We start from the raw sequence: 20,903 nt of genomic DNA on the forward strand, positions 1-20,903 counted from the left end.
AGATAATTTTGACATTTGAGTGTCAACACACTTAATCACTTTTTGTATTGAAGCCAAGTACACTATGTATATTGAGCCATAGTGTGTGCTGAGTTAGATTTCAATAGGTGTTGAGCAGTATATAGGTGCTAAGTGATATACAGGTGCCGAGTCACAATTGATGCCGAGATAGTTAGAATGCTTAATATGCTAAGTGAGCTAGAATCATATATGTACTGAGCAAGACAGAGTGTAATAGGTGTTGAGCAATATAAGATAGTATATGTGTTGAGCACCAGTAGTCCAATATGTGCTGAGTAACACAGAATCATCATATGAGTTTGTGCCCTCACAAACTCAGATGTAAACCATTTTTGGAGCTGACATAGAGAGATTTCGAAAAGGAGAAAGGATAAGGATGAATCATTTACATTCCCTATGTGATCTGCATGCAGCCAATCATAAAAATGGAGAATGCATGCAACCAATGAGAAAAATGCAAGGTATGAGTGAGAATTTGAGATTCAATATAGATCGTAGATCCATACCTAACCTTAAAGTCTTCACAATATTTAAAAAGAGGTCAAAAACTCCATTAGGTATGTGGATGAGAACAGTGTATGAGGAGATTATAGCAAAATTTCTATGTGAAGAAGGAAAGACTTAGAGGAACAAAGTAGCAATTTCATATCTAGTTGATTAGAATAGTACAAGGGACAAGAGACACGATCAGATATTAGATCTCAGAGGATCAAGGTTAGAAGGAGCAGAACAAGTGCTTGAAATTAGAAATTGAAGATTGTATGCAATTAAGTCAAATATTCCTACTACTTTCTTGCCATTGTATTAGAAGTTGAAAATCCTTTTTTGATAGGTTAGCTTAACAGCTAGGTGGGAGAACCTTTGAAGAAGGTGATTGAAAATCCTATGTATTAGGTGGGTTTAATAGCCTATTGTAAATCCTTTAATAGGGTGACACTTCATGTAAAGTGTTTTTTAAATCCTCTAATGAGGTCACTATTGATATAGTGTAATGCCTTTAATAGGGTAGGCCTTTCACAAGGAAAACCATCAGAAGTGGTCAAATAATTATTGTTGCAATAATTTTTGTGGGTATCATCCCCACCATAGTTTTACCTTCTTATTCTTGGAGGGTTTTTGGGTTACCAAAATTGATGTTATGTGTGTCATATGCATGTCTTAACTTTATGTTTATTTGATGTATTTACATGCATGCAATTTACTTTCATTTATATGTTTAAGGGATTGAACAAGGTTAAAAGTGTGGTACTTCTAATTCACCCCCCCTCTTAGAAGTACTCTTCCCATTTTTTAACATTCCAACAATTGGTATCAGAGCATGGTTCTCACAAGAAAAAGCCTAAATACTTAGAGAAAAAGGTCTAAGGATGGTAGTCTTCAAACTTGGGAAGATCATAAACAATCAGGTGATTGATGTGCACCTAGCTCTACACAAAGTAGAAGAAGCCAAAGAAGAGTTGAGAAAATCCTTAAAAAGAAAAAAGGAGATAGCCATAGCTGAAAATGACATATACTACAAGGAGATTGATACCACACAAGTGTTTTCCAATGGAGATTCTAAGGAATTTGACACAACAATAGCAAAACTAATGGAGAAAAATAGGGCACAGGCTAAGGAAATCAGATTACTCAAGCTTGAACAAGAATCACAAGCCATAATGCTTTGTGAAGTGATTGAACAAAAGAAAAGAGCTATTGAAGACCAGGCCATGATAGAAGATGACAAGAGAAATCTCACCAATAGACTGGAGGAGAAGACAATTGAGTTTGAAAAGATCTCAAACATGCAACTAGATACTTTAAGCCAAATGATGAATGCTTATCATGAGCTAAACATGAAGGACATTGAGATCTCCACCTTGAAGATGTAGAATGAACAATTTCAAATTGAACTAAAGAGATACCAGAAAGCTACAACAAACCCAATGAGGCCATCAAGTATTTTGAGCAACTACTAAAATCACCAAGGGCTAGTAATGACACTTTAGGACTTGGCTACACTAGCATTGAACAAGGAGAATCATCCAAGACTACAGAAGAAAGGACCAACAAAGGTAAGAACACTAAACCTACTTGTCATTTTTGTGGTAAAAAGGGACATACCTCTAATGTGTGCAAGAGGAAGAATAGTCATCAATATGATAAATCTACAAATGTAAGCTTTTATCACAAATGCAAAAAGCTAGGACATCAAGCACATGAATGTAGAACCAAAACTATGAGGATATCAAGGTTTGAAGGTGACTTCTACAATTGCCAAAAATATGGACATAAAAAATTTGATTACAGATCAAAGCCTATGTGGACACCTAATTAGCCTACATGGAGAAACAACTGTGCACACCACTACAATTGGGATTACAATACCAGGAAAAGTTGTCACTACTATCAAGAATATGGTCATGTTCCTCAGAATTGCATAAGAACACACTTCAAGGGAAATTATAGCAGGTGGTTAAGCCAAACCACAACCACATGTCAGTAGGTATTACCCAACAAAGGCCAAGGCAACCAAGAAAGAAGTCAACAAAGGAAAAGAGAAGGCTAATGTTGAACAAATAAGAGGACAAATAAACAAGACTTGGAAGAAGAAAGGTGAGTGCAGCACATCAAATAGAGAGATCACTTCACCCAAAGGTCAAGTGATCACACTTCATCCAATTAAGAAAAAGAAAGCTGTATGGGACTTATATGCAAAGTTATATCATACATCAGTCCCAAAGAACAAAGGAGTAATGCAAGGAAGAAATAAACATTAAAAAAATGCAAGAAATTTTTTAAAGAAGCTACCAAGTTAGTCTTATATGCTGAGTGAAGCTCCAATGAATGTCAAGTTTCATATAACTACCGAGCTGATAGTTAAAGCCGAGTGAAGTAGAAGTCTAGTGGAGGTCGAGTGAATGAAATACAATGGGAGCCAAGTCATACTGAATCTTTCAAGTACCAAGTTTTACAACTATAAGCATGAAGCATTTAATGCTAGGTCTTTGACAGGTATAAGGTCAAATTTTGTTCATTTTAATGCCATTCAAATATAGAGTAAAGATAAGAAGAGTGAAGAAGCGATCAAGAAGCAACCTAATAGCCATTTGCATATATCTCAATAGTAATTCAGCATGAAATCAAATGATTCAAAGGTATTTATCAAGTGTTGAGATACGTAGAGTTATAGTTTTTAATATGTTTTAAACCCTACTTTGGAAAAATAGCCTCTAGCTCAAGGAACCCTAAAGCAAAGGTAGATCATGAGATCCAACTAGTTAGCAATGAAGTCAAACAACCCAAATTCAAGCCAATCCTCAAGATTTCTAATAAAAATTACCTGACTGGTGCATTATCTATCATTCCACCCAAGGTTGTCATGTTTCAAGGCATAAGAAAGTGCTACAACTGCAAAGTTGGTGCCATGGGTGATTTAGAAATCTTCAATGCTTATGATAAGTTGTGTGACAATGGAATATTGAAGGACAAGTTCCAAATTGTTAAGAAGAAGGGTCTGACCAAAACCTTAGTTTTCTCCATGGTGTTTAAAATAGAATGGATTCGCATTGTCTTGAGTCAAATTCATGATGGATGTCTATGGCTAGAGATGGGACCTATCAAGATTACCAAGAGGATAGTGCATAGGGTTACTGGTCTCTCAACCCTATATCATCCAAAGACCTTGAGAAGTGACAAAAAGGAGGTTATTGAGAAGAATATTGGTGCAAAATGGAATAATAGGGGAATGACTATTGACACTATGACTGAACCCCTACTTGACTTTACTATGAGGATAATTTCACATAAATTCTATCAATCCAACAAACTGAATAATGTGCCATACATAGCTGTTGATGTGGCTTATAAGTTGGTAAAGAAAGATCATACCTATGATCTAGCAGAGCTCATGTTACAATAAATTAATGAGAAAATAAGAGAAATAAGGAGATCAAAAGGTGCTCAATGCAAATTTGGCTCAATTCTTATGTGCATATTATTTAATGTGATGGAAGAATTCCCTTCAATTAGGAAGGTGAACTAGAATTCTAACAAGTCAACAGTCACACAAATCAATGAGGTCATTGATCAGATGGGAGACAACTTTGAAGCTCAGATGACTAGCTACTTTGAAGATTTTAAGAAGTATATGAAACAAAGAATGAGAATACCAATCTCATTAGTTGACAAGCATGTCAATGACATATGTTTCTTGGTTGACAATGACTACACCTATATCCAAGCAGCAACACCAAGGGTAAGATGGCTAAGGCCATTAGGATATGAACTAGATGTTGATGAACCCTCAACAACAATCACAACATTGCTAGTAGAAGAAATTGACAAAAATGCTCCTCACTTTGGGACATATGATGTTGTCAAGTCCAAAGTTGAGACTAAATTGAAAATAGCTTCTGTCATCAAGAATAAGGATAAAATGGTAAGGAAAATAAAGAAGACATTTGGGGAAAACATTGAAGGTGAAGCAAAAGAAGAAAAAGTAGAAAAAGTTGAAGGAGATGATGAGGAAGAAGAAGAGAAAGGGCAAGGCCTAGTTGAGTTGACCCAAGGCTTAGGGGAAGACAAAGAAGAAGGTGCCAAGGGAGAAGAAGCCAAGGAAGCACCTACACCTGCCGAGCAGAAGAAGAGAAAGGCCAAAACTTAGCCTACAACTCAACCCAAGCCCAAAAACACCACAAAATCAACAGCAACCAAACTAGCTCCAGCTAACCCACCAGCAAGAAGGGCCACTACAAGGGAATCCACTCAAAAGGCCAAAGAGGCATTAAAGGAAAAGAAGAAAGCTACTACACAACCAGCTGAAGAGTCTAAGAAGAGAAGAAGGTATGTGGCTCAGCCAGATACAGATGATAAAGAGAGGAAAAAATCTGAGGACATAAGCCAATTTAAGGAGGTAAGCCATCCTCCTAAATCTACAATTGATAATATTTGTAATAAGATTAAAAATGTAGATTTAAATGATTTAAAATCTCTTAATTTCAATAAGCTCAGTAAGGAAGAGCAAAATAAAATAGAGGAATCTATGTATGCCATGATGACAGAATTTAAAAACACACCTCTAGAGCTTGATAATATTATGCCAAAGAAACTATATGAGATAGTTGAGAATAAGTGGCATTATTGTCTAAAGATAGAGAGGGAGATCAGAGAATCTACTCTAGCTCAAGTGAAGCCTCATATAACAAAGGCTCAAATAACCAAGGCAAACAAGAAACATAGTGGGAAAATTGCACACAAATACATAGCTTTTTGCATCCTTTAAAACAAGATTGAGGATGTTGTAAATAAATCCACATACATATGGAAAACAATATACAAGATTACTGATGATAAAGTAGAAGAAACAATGAGGCAGAAACCAGTGCCAAACAAAAGGTAGAGGAAAAGAAGGAAGAAGAAAAGAAAGAGTAGGAAAAGAAAGGTGAGGAAGAGAAAGGAGAAGAAGAGAATAAGGAAAAAGAAGAGGAGGAATCAGCAAAGGGAGAAGAAACTATGGCAACAACTAACCAACAACAAGAAGAAGAATAGAGTGTTGAAGACACACAATTGCCACCTCCTAGTCCACCTCATGTAACCACTACACCTGTAGAGATAGTAATCATAAAGGATGTTACTGACAAGATAGCTTAGAACATCAATCCACTTACTGCAAACGATCTCTCAAAGATCCTTCATCAATCTACTCTATAGGCATAGTTGTGTACAAGTCTTGTATTGGTGAGCATAGATGAACTACAAAGAGCAATAGCAGCACCACAAAGAGAAAAGGTAAAGCCAACAGAACAACCTTTTACATACACTGCTACTAGAACTAAGATTATGATGCTTCCACCACCACCTCCACCAAGTGCAACAAGTGATAATGATTAGATGTCGAGTGTAGAGAAAAATGAGTTAGATGAAAAAGAGGATGCAGCAAAAGAAAAGGAGTGGGCCACAATTCAAACATTGGTAGAACTACCAAAGACTCGCACTCCTACAAAGACCTTTCAAAAGCCAAGCACTGAAGCCATCCCCTTACAATTTTCAACTCCAAGCTCGAGTTCAACAAGAGTGGCTAGGGTACTTCACTATGGAGACCCTAAATTAGATGAAGACATTGTGATACCCTCCTATGATTCCAACACTATCACAATAGCACAAATGACTAAAATGCAAAATGCATTGGATAGAAGGATGAGGCAGGAGATACTAAGGAAGGAGTTAAAAAACAAGCAAGCACTTCATGATATAAAGGACATCTTTTTGAATGCCTTTAGCTTGCAGTCACTAGATGAAGGAAAGCCAATAATTGAGCAACTACCAGACATAGTTGACCAAGTGACAAATGAAGACTAGGACACCAATGTTAAACCCATGGAATGGTCAGAAAGAAAATTTTAAGGAAATATGAATGAGAAGATATCAAGCAGAATTGCACTTGAATAGTTAGAGCTGGCCAAGAGAATAGATAAGCCAAAATTTTTCTTGAAAACATTTTTTCATTGTATAGGAAACTATGTGATTTCTCCAATTTCACACAAGCAATGAACCAAAGAATAATGAGCTTGAAAAGGAACTTGAAAATCTCTAGCATGCAATTACCTAGAGATCCAGCTCAGAGTGAGAAGCATTTTGCACAATCATTTCACACTTTAAGGGAGTTAGTTATACTAACAGTAGAGGAAGCAAATATTAAGGCTAAATTAATGCAAATCTAGTCCTCCATAACCCCTCATTTAGAAGTACTCCACAAGGAATAAGTTTATGCTGAAATAGTTTTAAAGAAAGATCCAAATATTTATACCTTTGATGGACTTGTACACCTTGCTACAGAGACTACCATCTAGCACAAGTCACTTCACATAGCTTTGGAGAATTGGGATGTAGCTCTGAAAATAATAATGGAGGTAAATAGTAATTTTTTGGCTAAGTATGGTATTACTCGTTAGAACCCTTTGACATAAGTGTCAAAAAGGAGGAGATAATAAGATAGGGGAAGAAATAATAATAAGGAAAAGGGGGAGATATATGTTTTGGGGGAGATACAACACATACAAAATTTTGGCAATCATCTGGAAAGTTGTTCTAATACAAAATGTAGATATTCCATAAGCTCTGATAGATTAGATACAACATACAGGTATAGAATACAGGTACAAGATAGAAGAAAAAGAGTATTAGGCACATTCAACATAGAATTTTGGTTGCAAGAATGACAAGACACAAACAGCTCAGGGGGAGTTAAGTTATTTTAAACAATTTTGAAATTTTGAAGATAAGGTACTCATAAGGATAGATTAGCAATGTCTAGTTAAGTGGCACTCATGTCAAAGGGGGAGATTGTTAGTCCTTAGATAGTTTTTACATTTGAGTGTCAACACTTAATCACTTTTTGTATTGAAGCTGAGTACACTATGTATGTCGAGCCATAGTGTGTGCCGAGTCAAATTTTTAATAGGTGCTGAGTGACTTTAGGTGTCGAGTAGTATATAGGTGCCGAGTGATATATAGGTGTCAAGTCACAGTTGATGTTGAGCTAGTTAGAATGCTTCATATGCCAAGTGAGCTAGAATCATATATGTTCCAAGCAAGATAGAGTGTAATAGGTGTCGAGCAATCCAGGATAGTATATGTGCCAAGCATCAGTAGTCCAGTATGTGCCGAGTAACACAAAATAAGCATATGAGTTTGTGCCCTCACAAACTCAAATTTAAACCATTTTTGGAGCCAACATAGAGAGACTTTTGAAAAGGAAAAAGGATAAGGATGAATCATTTATATTCTCTATGTGATCTACATGCAGCCAATCAGAAAAATGGAGAAGGCATGCAACCAATGAGAAAAATGCAAAGTATGAGTGAGAATTTGAGATTCAATATGGATCATAGATCCATACCTAACCCTAAGTCTTCAAAATCTTTAAAAGGAGATTGAAAACTCCATTGAGGATATTATAGTGAAATTTTACTGTGAAGAAGGAAAGACTTAGAGGAACAGAGTAGCAATTTCATAACCAATTGATCAGAACAATACAAGGGACAAGAGACATGATTAGATATTAGATCTCATAGGATCAAGGTCAGAAGGAGTAGAAAAAGTGCTTGAAATCAGCAATTGAAGATTGTATGCAATCAGGTCAAAAATTCCTAATACTTTCTTACCATTGTATTAGAAGTTGAAAATCCTATTTTGATAGGTTAATTTAATAGCTAGGTAGGAGAACCTTTGAGGAAGGTGATTGAAAATCCTATGTATTAGGTGGGTTTAATAGCCTATTGTAAATCCTTTAACAGGGTGACACTTCATGTAAAGTGTTTTGTAAATTCTCTAACCAGGTCACTATTGATATAGTGTAAAGCCTTGAACAAGGCAAGCCTTTCATAAGGCAGACCATCAGAAGTGGTCAAATAATTATTGTTGCAATCATTATTGTGGGTATCATCCCCATCCTAGTATTACCTTCTTATTCTTGGAGGGTTTTTGGGTTACCAAAACTGATGTTATGTGTGTCATATGCATGTGTTTACTTTATGTTCATTTGATGTATTTACATGCATGCAATTTACTTTCAATTATATGTTTAAGGGATTGAAAAAGGTTAAAAGTGTGGTACTTTTGATTCACCCCCCCCCCCCCCCCCCCTCTCCCCCCTCAAAAGTACTCTTCCCATTTTTGAAAATTCCAACACAAAAAACTATTTTTACATAGATTGGAAGTGAGGGCATGTTCACCTCATTTGTCTAGTATCGCGTGTACAACCTATTGGAATTCTAAATATTTGACTCATCACAAACATAATTTAAAATGATATTGTATTATTGACACAGTTGACCATACATCCACCAAGATTCATTATTTCATCCATCACCCACATAGTACCAAGTAATTGAAAAAAATGTAACAACACTAAATAAACTGATGAAAAAGAAAAAGTATCAACTCTCTAGATCCCTTGCACAGGAACACCATTAGAAAATGAATCATCCAAACCCTCTTTTACCATCACTGGTTGAAAACTAGATTTTACTTGCACCTAATCCTCACTTGTTGTGGTAGACATGAGAGTTAATCTACTGCTTGCATTTACAATCATTTTCAAATTCCCTATATTTACAATCAAGACCCTTCATTCTTCATGCGATGAGCTCTTATAATGTATTCAATTCCATCCTTAAAAAAATGATACTTATTATACTACCTGTAGAAGATAGCTTTTATGTCATATAAGTATAGGCTACCCAACACAATCCTACAGATGTCTAGTGGAACCACATCAAAATAAACCTCATCTATGTACTTAGATGTTATTGCAAATTTTAACTTGCATTGCCTTGTTATTCATAATCCGTTATCATTGCACACCCAACCTAAAGGATAAGGTCTCTTATGTGGTGTAGTTTCCAATCCCAATTGTTTAACAAGTTCCTTCAAAAAAAATTTAACTTGGGATACACTATCTATCAATGTGTCAATTTTAGTGTTCTTAGAAATCACCCTTATATGAAAAAGTTCACACCTTTTACTATCTTCAAGAACATCATGACTTTTGGAAGTAGAACATGAAACATTAGTGGAAGAATCATGACTAATGAAAGATTTACCTTTTAGACACATAACTAATATCTTTGTTTCATCATCAGAATCTGATCCAAGATTCTAAACAATAATTGTAGTCTTTTTCTTTCCTTCTTTATCACTCTTAAACCACTTTGGTTTCAATTTTGGACGTAGTTTCCAACATTTTGAATTTGTATGCCCTTTCTTCTGGCAATGCGAATATGTAGGTTTTTCACCTTCCTCTTTCCTTACTCTAGTTCCTTTCTTACCCTTGTTGCCTTCAGGAAGAACAAATTCCTTCTTTGAATTGAAACTTGTATTTCCTTCACCTACTTCAATATGGGTTGCTTGAACACATACTTCATCAAAGTTAGAAAGACTAAACATCAATATTGCATGTTTCAAATATGAATACATTCCACCTATATACTTTAACAAAGTATCTTGGGTATAAAGAGGAATTCCAAGAGTAAGTTCCTTCTTCCTAAACATGTGTATACTCTTCTACAGATTTCCCTTTACTTTGCTTGAGATTTTTCCAATCCATAATGGCTTGTTGTATATGACCCAAAGGATAAAACTCTTTCTTCAAAGCATGAGTAAATTCATACCAAGATGCAATGATTTTACCATGTGTAGTAAGATCATCTTGGATCTTACTCTGCCACTAGACTAGTGTTGTACCTCCCATTTTAAGAGTAGCTAGCTGAATTTTGGAAGAATCATTCAAAATATTTTGAACCCTACAGTACACCTCAATCTACTTAAGCCAGTTATCTAACTTCTTTGTATCCAATTCACCATTATATATAGGCAAATCAAACTTTACATCAAGCTTTAACAAGGGTGTCTTCACAAATTGTTTCTTTTTAGAAGAAGTAGACAAAGAAGAAGAAGATGAAGAAGATGAAGAAGATGGAGATGAAGGTTTAGGAGGGTCACTACCACCTCCTAATCCTTTGACTTTTTCATCTTTTTCTAAGGATTTAGCTTCTTCCTTCTTATTAGCCTTGTCTACCTTTCTTAATTATCATTCATGTCTCTCTTGGAGAAGAATGTACACCAAAGCCTTCAATTCCAAAAAATCTATTTGGAAGTTTTCTACATCAAACTTGAAAATATTTTGTTTAGGTGCCATGGTTCATGGAAAAGTTCTTCTTTTACCAATCTCTGGATTGAACTCTGCAAGTTCACCTTCTCCTTGTTTCAACTTCAACCTGATTAACATTTCCCACCTATAATTTTTTGCAAAATAGGCTCTAATACCAACTTGATCTGTAAACTAGGATTTACAAGTTTACAACTTAATCCAAATTACAAATTTAATTCTTGATTCAGACAGTAATTGCATGGCTATGTGATTTAACCATTGAAATTACAAGAATATTTATGCTTAAACACTTAATTAAACAATGTGTTTAATGTATATAAAAGAGAACAATAATGAAAGAAACTTAAATAGATGAGAGAATAAAGAGAATAAAGAGACACAAACAATTTGATATGGAGTTCATCTAGATAAGACTACATCTCTAGGTCTGCTTCTCAATCAAGGGACCGCTTTATTAAATCTGTCAAGAAAAATTGCTTTCTTACAAATTTGAAGCTCCAAGCCTTCACAATATCTTTCTCCTTTTACAATTTTTGGTGTAGAATAACACCTTGTAAAATCTCTCCTAAGAATTCAATAATTCCCTCCTATTAATCTCTCACGAAATTTTTTTTTCAAGGACTAATTTCCCACAAGAATTTCTTCTCCCAAGTCTAATTGTCTTCTAAAGGAGAGTAAGTCCCCTTTTATACCTAAAAATTAGTCATATTTGATATAAAACCAAATAATCAAATAATAACCATATCCCCATTTTACCATAACGAATTAACAAATATAAAACCATATGAAAACCTCCTTTTGGCTCTTATAAGTTATAAGCCATGTAAAATAAAATAAATCCCTTTTGGATGGATAAGTTTAGGATATTATTTTAAATATTTGTTTGTTTTTTTTTTTTTTTTTTTTTTTGAGGATATTTTCTTTTAAATCTCATAACTTTTTTTGGGAATAAAGTAAAATTCCATAATTTTATTAAATAAAAAAATGGTGTAGTGGTAAGTAAACCTAGGGGGATAATTTATTTTTTCCACATCAGCATGGTGACTAGATTTATGATGTCATCAAAATTACCTTTTGTGTTGCAAACTTCAAGTTGTCATAACTTTCTCATATGACTTTCGTTTTCAATGAAATGAACACCATTGGAAAGCTCTTGATGGGCTCTTTAATTTGAAACCTATTGTTGACCACTTTCAAGATGATCAAGCTTTACCTTCTTTTTATAAGTCAACCTCTCGTTTGCCAATTTTCCCCAAACTTTACCAATCATAACTTTTCACCATGAGCTCCTTTTGATGCAATTCAAAATGTGTCAAGATCATATCAAGAAGCTCTAGTCATTGGTGTTGATTCCATTGGATTCTAAGACTATGAAAATATTAGACCTTCTAGATCCACCTGGATCAAATAATTAGTTAAATAGCAGAAATAGGATGCGAAGCATTTATTGAGCGAAAGATAACACAAATGGCTAGATTAGGGATTTGTTAGGTAGTATTCTATCATAACAAGCAAATGATAACAATTAGGTGGTCATAAAATGATGTCTTAGGATCAATCTGATGATAGATAGATAGAGAATGATGCCCCAGCTCAAGATATAGAGTAGGGAAAAATAAACATGTCTGGCTTAGGATATAGAAGAAAATTAATAGGTCCAAGATAGAACCATTAGCTGATTAGCTAGATATTAACAATAGATTGATGTATGGATGATCACTTGGGATGAAAACTAATGTCGTCGTTTATTGTTTGATGAAAATAGATACATGGGCAAAATCTCATGGTACGAGGATTATATCCTTGGCCAGTAGAGTCCATAGGTTGATTAACAATAGAAAAGATGCAAGTAATTAATAGATGCAATTTTACCTATTTGCTACAGATGCCCCTGTTCAGAGTGAATAGAGGGCTATTGATAGTTGTGGTTGAGTGATGGCACTTGGACCAAAAAACCTTCCACATGCCCATGGCTGAGATGACCATGACTCCTAAGGATGTATATCGATTATTATGAATCTCAATAATGGGATATCTGGTGACCTATGATTAGACTGTAGATAGTATTGCATTTAGAGATTTGTTTGGGGATGACAGCATTGGTGATGATATTGTGTCATAGTTCTAGATGTTATAGTATGAGCCATTTTTAGTAGTGTTGGCTAGACTAATAGGAGGATTTTTATTACTAGATAGACGAGGGCATGGATGTCTAGTTGGATGGGGTCATTTGATAGAGGACATGATCAATTAGCTACGAATATTTGCATGGGGCAACTGTGTATTGGCCCACTTATATCATGATTTCCATAAGGTAGTATATTTTGGAGCCTCATCACTATTAGTAGGAGTGATATTGTTATAGTTATAGACATGGGAGCATTTACCCATCACTCAGCTGATTTGTGTGTGACAGCGACCATAGGAAATTCCATACATATATACTTATTTAGGTGTTATCATGCAGCCCCATCTGGGCAAGACAGAGTATTGGTGTCAGATTTTAGATGATCTTGATGAGGTTGTGTGGTGGCCATATAGGTTTATAGAGGCATGGGTCAAGGATGATGATGAGATGGTGTATCTCTTTAGTCCATCATATTTTCTTGGTTAGATTCCCTTGTGATAGAGAGATTCTTCTTCAAGTGGGTTATGAGACAATTTGGGTGGCAACAAGGCAAGCCATAGGGATCAACAAATTACACTCAGGTATAGTTAGAGAGGCCAGTATAGGGGTCAATCTTGGAGTATGAGGCCTATTGGGAGGCATTTTTGTAGATGATAGAGACACCATAGGTATGGGTACTAAGGAATGAAGAGGAAAATGCAAGAATGGAGGGTGACTATGCATGATGGTTTAGAGAGTACCCATTCTTGAGATACACAAATCCAACAAAGCCTATTCTTGGCATCAATGAGTAGTCAAGTGGAGGAGAGGATGGGGATGATGAGGGAGGATGTGGGAGAGGTAGGGGTCAGAGTCAAGCCAAGGGCATAGCCGAAGGTAGAGCCAGAGGTTGGGTTACAATACTAGGGAGGTATAGAGGGAGAGGTCGAGTAGTAATGTTACACCAAACAAGGGTTACGCATGGGGCCTAGTGTAGAGGTTGGAAGAGAGAGGGATCCATGGCCAACGTGGGGTGAGGGTTAGGGGAGGGATAAGAAGTGGTGCAGGGTCTAGCCAATGGGCAGGTGAGGTTGGGCATAGTATAATAGAGAAGGTTAGGGCTAGATTACCTGATGATATACAATTTATCTAGCGACAGAGGCTGCAGGTATAGGTACCTACTCTAGATGCATAGGGATTATAGTCATAGGGGCCATAGTTGGTACCACTATAGGAGTAGCTACCACTAGAGAGGCCAGTTGGGTCTTCAAATATAGAGACTTGGATGAGTGCCATAAAGGCATCGATGAGTGAGTTGACAAGCATATTATAGGCTTCTATTGCTGCAATGATACCAAGGCCACCACTGCCACTAAGGATGGACATACCAATCACATTGATGACAATTGCAACTGAGCAAGCTCTATGAGATGAGAGTACCCCGAGTGATCAAAGACCTATAGAGTAGACACAGATAGATGATGTAGATAGTGAGACACAAGGTTGATCTGTGTAGCATTTTGTATTGCCCTTTTAGTGATGTATCATGTGTATCCTTGATGAGCACCTAGTGATGTTCATGTGGATATATTTTGTGAACATTTATGTTCATGTTGATGTGATTATTTTGATATTCTCATTGATATGCTCCTGTTGACATGTGATTCAATCTTCCTTTTTTTTAGAGTTATGAGATGGTTCGAGCTTTTGATATTTGAACTTGTGCACTTTGTCATATTATGGACTTTTGTATGAATGTGATGTTGTGATTTGATTGATATGATGGTTGTAGATGTTGATGCATTATGGATAAGCAATGTAGTAAATATAATAACATGATATATAGATAGTGAATGAATAAATTAAATGACATGTATGAGTGAAATGTGCAAATGAGATGAGTGAATGAAATGGTACATAATGAAATGTAATGAATAGAAATATAGTGAAATTGTATGAATTTAATGAATTATGTGTAAATGAAATCAAATGAGATGTAAGTGAAATGTAATGCAATGTAATGTGATGAACAAAATGTAATATATAAGATGAATATCATTAAATTGAACATAATGAAATTAAAGGAATGATAAATAAAATAGGAGAAAATGGAATGTGAAGACCTATAACAGATGAAATGAAATGGAATGATAAATGAAATGGGAATAATGAAATATATAAATGGGATGCAATAATCATGAAAGTATATGTATAAATGTAAAGTTATGGATGAATCAGAAATGAAAAATGAAATGATAAGTGAAAAATGAGACATGATAAATAAAATGAAATGTGATAAGTCAAATATGATTAAATTAAATGATAATGAGAAATAAATGTGAGTAAATGGGACATGATATGTGATAAATGAAATGAAATGAAATATGATGAACTAAAAATGATAGTGAGAAGTGAAATGAAATGGGAGGAAATACAATGGAATGAAATTCTAAATGGGATGATAAATGAAAAGAAATGTATGGAAGCAAATGAAAATGGGAGAGGCAAAAATATGTGAAGAGATGAATCTCAACATTTGATATCTGAAGGTCACAAATTAAACTTGAAATCCAAGTGAAAATAGATGAAATAGTGAATGCATACAATATATTGAATGGTGTAATGAAAAGTGACCAAAATTGTTTGAGATTTGAAGGTCACACAATGCAATAGATGACGTAGTGGAGAAAAAAGGATGAGGTGAAATAGGAGAGATTAGTGACCATAATTGTTTGAGATTCAAAGGTCACATAGTGATCAAATGAGATGGGATGGGAGGAAAGGAAATGTAATGAAACGAGATAAGTGTAATGAAATGAAATGAAATTGTTTGAGATTTGAAGGTCACACAATGCAAATAGAGGATGTGATGTAATGAGAAATGAGATGGAATGGATATTATGGATAATGAAGTTTGATTCAATGAAACAAAGTCCACAAGGGTTGAGTATGGAAAGCTTATTTTAATGTTGATGTTGTTATTTGGTATGTGATAGATAGTCTTGAGTTGTGTTGCCTAGTTGTTGAATGGTGTTGTTGAGGCTTGTTTGTGTGATCCTGATTAATGTGCCAACCATTTGTTTTAAAGTACCCAAGATGAAAATGCAAACTAAATGAATGCAATGATCTATCACTTTTTGTAAAAAAATATGCAAATTAATTGTCATCATAGAGCATTTATTATAAAGTGACCTAGTACAACCACCACTAGATCAGTTATGGTGATATGAATATTGTATCACATCAAGTAGTACAACCAAACACAAGTTATGTACATGAAAGAATAAGACAACCCTTAAGAACAAAGATTACATCTGTAGCAAATGAAAATAGGCACACAAACATTCACATGTTAGATAGAGAACCTCATCTAAGGTATAATACAAAAGTGGTCAAGGTACACATGGCCTTCCAAACAAGAGGAGGCACTTACAAGTGGATACCAATAATGTACAAAATTAGAGGGTCACTTGCACAAAATAGTGAAAACCAAGGGTAAATAAAAGATCATGGCTTCATCTTGGTACCTATAGTCAAGTACATCATTGAGGTACTAGAAGCTCATAACAGTAGGAAAACCATAATTTGTAGACCAATAGTGCTGACAATTGTGTGCAATAGTGTCAAGTTTGTTCAATTCTTTTTGGAAGCAATTGTTGTACAAGTCTAATAACAAAGCATGGGATGTGTCAGTGGTGATTTAGTGGTAGGATATAGTAGGATACATGTGTCACCATGGATCATGGTGTCTACATGTCAAAGTTGAGTCGTAAGTGTACCTGGTACTAGTGCGATAGGATGTAGAGAGTGGATGCATGGCAAGTCCAGCAAAGTATAAGTCAAGGGGAGTGACAGACATACACAGGTGGATATTATATAGATGAAGTGAAGCATGCAACTGTTGATTTTATTGAGAAGTCTAAGTGTGTAAGGGAAAACATGTCAGGCTCACCAAATTAGTTACTATAGGAGGGTGATGGTAGCCAAGGTGGATGGATGAGGTAAGGATAAAGAGTGAAATACAATAGGTGAATATCTAGGGAACTAGTGTATCATTCTAAAATACAAGTATTAGTCCATGAATGAGGTGAATCAAGTCAAGCAGCACTAATGCCAACACAACCTGAGAGTGTGTTGGCTCCTGATTTAATAATGTTTAAACAACCAAGTATGCAAGGCAAGAATGTGTCTATGGGCAGCTATCTCCAATAATGGACACACTTTACCAGGAACCTGGGCCAACTATAAGGCTATACTCCTTCTACACTTCAGGCTCTGCAAAACCTAGGTGGGTGAACCTATAGATTCTTTATATGGTACCAGTTATCAAAGCATACACTAAATCTAATGTAAAGTAGATAAAAATCCCTAAATATTCTATACTTAACTAGGAATCACAAGCATGAAATAGATAAGAACATAACTCATGAAACTGGCAAGCTAAGTGCGGGTTAACATTGAATAGCTTTCAACATAAAAGGGAAAATTGATTTAATATGTTGATATCAGCAAGACCCAAGTATGAGCAACAGAACTTAAAATGAATTATAACCATACATCTTCTGACCAATGCCTTATCTACTGGGTAATTAAAATGAATTATAACCATACATCTTCTAGAAATCTCAGATATATCTCTACATCAAGATCCCTAATCTATCCTTCACCTTGTGAACTGACATCTGCTATAGAATGAATCTCATACTCATAACATCCTATCATGAAATCTGCAAACCCTATGACAAATATCAAGCAATTACATGGTTCTTTGCTCCACTAGCAAGACATTTTAATCACATACATTCCTAAATGAAATGAAACCTAATCTATGCTCTTTGATCACAAATTAGAAGAAATAATAGATCCATAATCAGGAGACAAGATTTAGACTGAACTTAAAATGTTCGTTGTGCTTTATTTGTTTTCCTTGAAACCAAATACATGAAAGATATACAAAAATTAACTCATAAATCACCTAACAGAATAGAATTATCTATATAAAACATCTAATGTTGTTCAATAAAAGGGAGAAAAGTTGGGTGTGTGGCTTTCACAGCCTGAGTAGAGCTCCAAGAACTGGAAATAGAAAACCAACCAACAACCTGTTTTAGAGAAGAAGAAAGAATATGTATGGAGAAGGCAATTCTCAAATTCAATTTCCAATTGACACTTATCCCTTTGGAAATCCTTCCCAAGAAGATTAAAATCTTCTCTCTACCTTCTCTCTGTAACTGAAAATCAAATCCTTTCATTTGGCTCATAAAATATCTCAAAATGTAATGATGAAAGGATGTAACTGATTCTTGATACTAAAATGAATTCACCGTAAAAGTGAAAATCCAGTTCAATGTAACTTCTAGAATGTAAGAAAACTTCTTAAGGATGATTTTCTTCACATTCAAGTTCCAAAAGGTCTTCAAAACTGCCCTGTAACTGATTCAGATGCTCAAAGATTAAATCTGCTTGTTTTGTTGCCAATACCCAGGATTTCACAAACTGGCCTGTAACTTGAACCAGGAAGCACCTATGCAAAAACAAACTCTAGATCTAGAAAGTTTAGGTTCTCCTAGTTCCAACAGTATATTGGAGTGTCCATTTTGGTTAAAAATTTCTCCTATTATGGCCTTCTGAAGATCGGCCCTGCTATGTGTTTTGAACAATATTTTGCGAAAATTTAAACTATTATATAGTTTAAACTATTATATAGTTTAAACTATTATATAGTTTAAACTATTATATAGTTTAAACTATATAAAGTTTGAAACCTTATTTAAATGAACCTGACATGAGATTTGAGGAAAAACAATAATAAAATATTAAAATTTGAAAAGTCTAAAATTTCTCCTCATTTTCTACCCAGGTCAAACTTCCTTTGACTAGCTTGTGACACGTGTCAACACGAGATTTGTCCACCCTACCATTGTGTAGTGCCACTTGTCACCTTCTCGCTAACTCGCTATGCTTAACTAGTGAGAAACTTTGGTAGGCGAGATAGCAAGGATGTGCCACATGGCACAAACTCGGCTACCCTCACCACCTCGCTATGGCCATTCATTGTGCAGGTCTCATTTGGTGAGTTAGTGACGTTCATCCACGCATCATGTTCTCATTCCTCTATTTGCAATCGGCTTGTATTTGCCAAATTTTTGGATTTCTCGATGACTCGATACTTCGCTAGCCACAGTTTCAAGAAATTTTTGGCCTTTGAATTGCATTTTTTTCTAATCAAAATTTTGTTGGTCGCCATTAACTATCCACCCGATCATTCACGGGCCCACCTCCAGCTAAGGCTTCAAAAGCCTTTGTCTTTGTAGACATCTCACTTGTTGAGTGTTGTTAAATTTAAATTTCTAAAAACCCCCTCGACTCATGGATGTGGGATAAAGTTATTTAACTGTTTCTCTCCTGCATATTACCCTTACCCTGTGACTCTCTTTTTACTAATCGATGACTGCAATTTTGAACTTGGCGTGTTTTGGATTGTTAGCCGGCTCTTCTTCATTTTGTGCGTAGGTCTGATCTAATATGCTGCAGCTTTTTGTGTGGAGTGTTTTGTCATTGACAGCATGGAGATTTGTTTTTAATGCCTCCTACTTCAGCTAATAGGGTGACTCTTCCTTCAAATTTAGATGCTCCATGGGTGAGTCTTATTAGAGAATGCAAATGAAATCGATTTTCTATAGTGTGGGCGGCTCTTTTTCTTGTGGTCCACAGCTCTTCAAAGCGTGGATTCCATCCTTTATAGCAGGTTCTTTCCTATTATGCATTCAAAATCATCTACCACTTCTTCTTTTTAAAGGATGACTCCTTCTGTTTGATCAGTCAACATCTTCTTTGAAGAAATTGAATTGACTCCGACCAAAGTATACTGTATAGATTCTAAATTTCTCATTATGCCAAAATCAAACCCAAATCTAGCTCTTCTTTCTCCAATCTCAACAATATCGACTAGATCATTGTCACCAAAAGCTCCTTCAACTTCTGTGTTTGCAAGAGGTGGATCCTCCCATGTTTGTGGAAGCAATACATTATTCCAATTTATATTATATGGGTTGTAACAAAGCTTTCCCTCTATAGTGTCTTGTTTGATTGGTGTGTATGACTCATCGGTTGCCACTTCCATCTTTGCATTTGACTCTTTTGGTATTAAAACTATATAGTTGAAAATGTCATCCCCTAGTTGCAAGGGAATATCATGCCAAGGTGATGTCCTTTTCCCAGATTTTTCATAGAAAAAGACTCTATACTCAAGCATTTTAGGAGCACCCTCCTCCTTAATCTCAACCTCTGGTCTGTAGAGATTAGTGCAGGTGAAAACCCTTGGAGTGGGAAAGCAAAGCCATCTCTGCTGCTTCAGTGAATGATATCTCAAAGGTCAGATTCGTAGAGTAGCAAAGCCACCTACTCCTGCTCCTCTTCCTCCCACAATAGAGTTGAATGACAATGAACAAATCAGAGATAGAACATCACTCACTGTTGCAGCTCTTAGGACTGCCATTAATCTTAGAAAAATTATTCACTAGAGGCTTCTCCTTTTATAACTTGGTATGCAACTTTTCTTTCAATGAGTAGACATACCTTCTCTATAAATGCAATCTTCCTCTTGTCAAGCTGGGTCAACCATAACATATCTTGCATTGTCATAATAGGGACAATAAATGTTTTGTCCATTGTAACATTGAGTACACTACTCTCACATCTGCAAACATTTCATGAACATTATTGTAACCCGAACCTACTATTCAAGCTTGTGGACTTCTCATTAATATCATGGTAATTACTGAGACCCATGTCTAAAACTCCCCTTTTAATCACAGAGGTTCATCCGTCCACCCTCCATCCAAGCACCTTATGAATCTAACAGGAATAGTTGGGCCCTAAAGTGGGTCCAACTAAAAAAAATTCATTTTCAGACAACTGAATCCTCGAACTGGCCCATTAATCATTTTGAACCAATTAGAATCAAATTTGACCACTGACTGATCGTTAAGAACTCATTTTACCATAGGTCTGCAAATTGTCAAATTTGCATCAGGAGGTTCGTTGACTAGCCTTAAAAATTGACCCAAACCTCTGAAAATTGGCACATTGATTCTTTGTTCTATATACTTTCACCCTGTCAGA

General features: G+C 35.5%; 1 pseudogene; it reads right to left on the reverse strand.

Moving 5' to 3' along the window:
* LOC149570060 (soluble inorganic pyrophosphatase 6, chloroplastic pseudogene) overlaps nucleotides 1–20,277 on the reverse strand; it is an 81,772-nt pseudogene extending 61,495 nt beyond the window's left edge.
* Between the last annotated feature and the right edge of the window lie 626 nt (nucleotides 20,278–20,903).

Source organism: Cupressus sempervirens, chromosome 3, assembly GCF_028749045.1.
Source record: "Cupressus sempervirens isolate cs-2001-9-10 chromosome 3, ASM2874904v1, whole genome shotgun sequence".
NCBI classification, from domain to species: domain Eukaryota; kingdom Viridiplantae; phylum Streptophyta; class Pinopsida; order Cupressales; family Cupressaceae; genus Cupressus; species Cupressus sempervirens.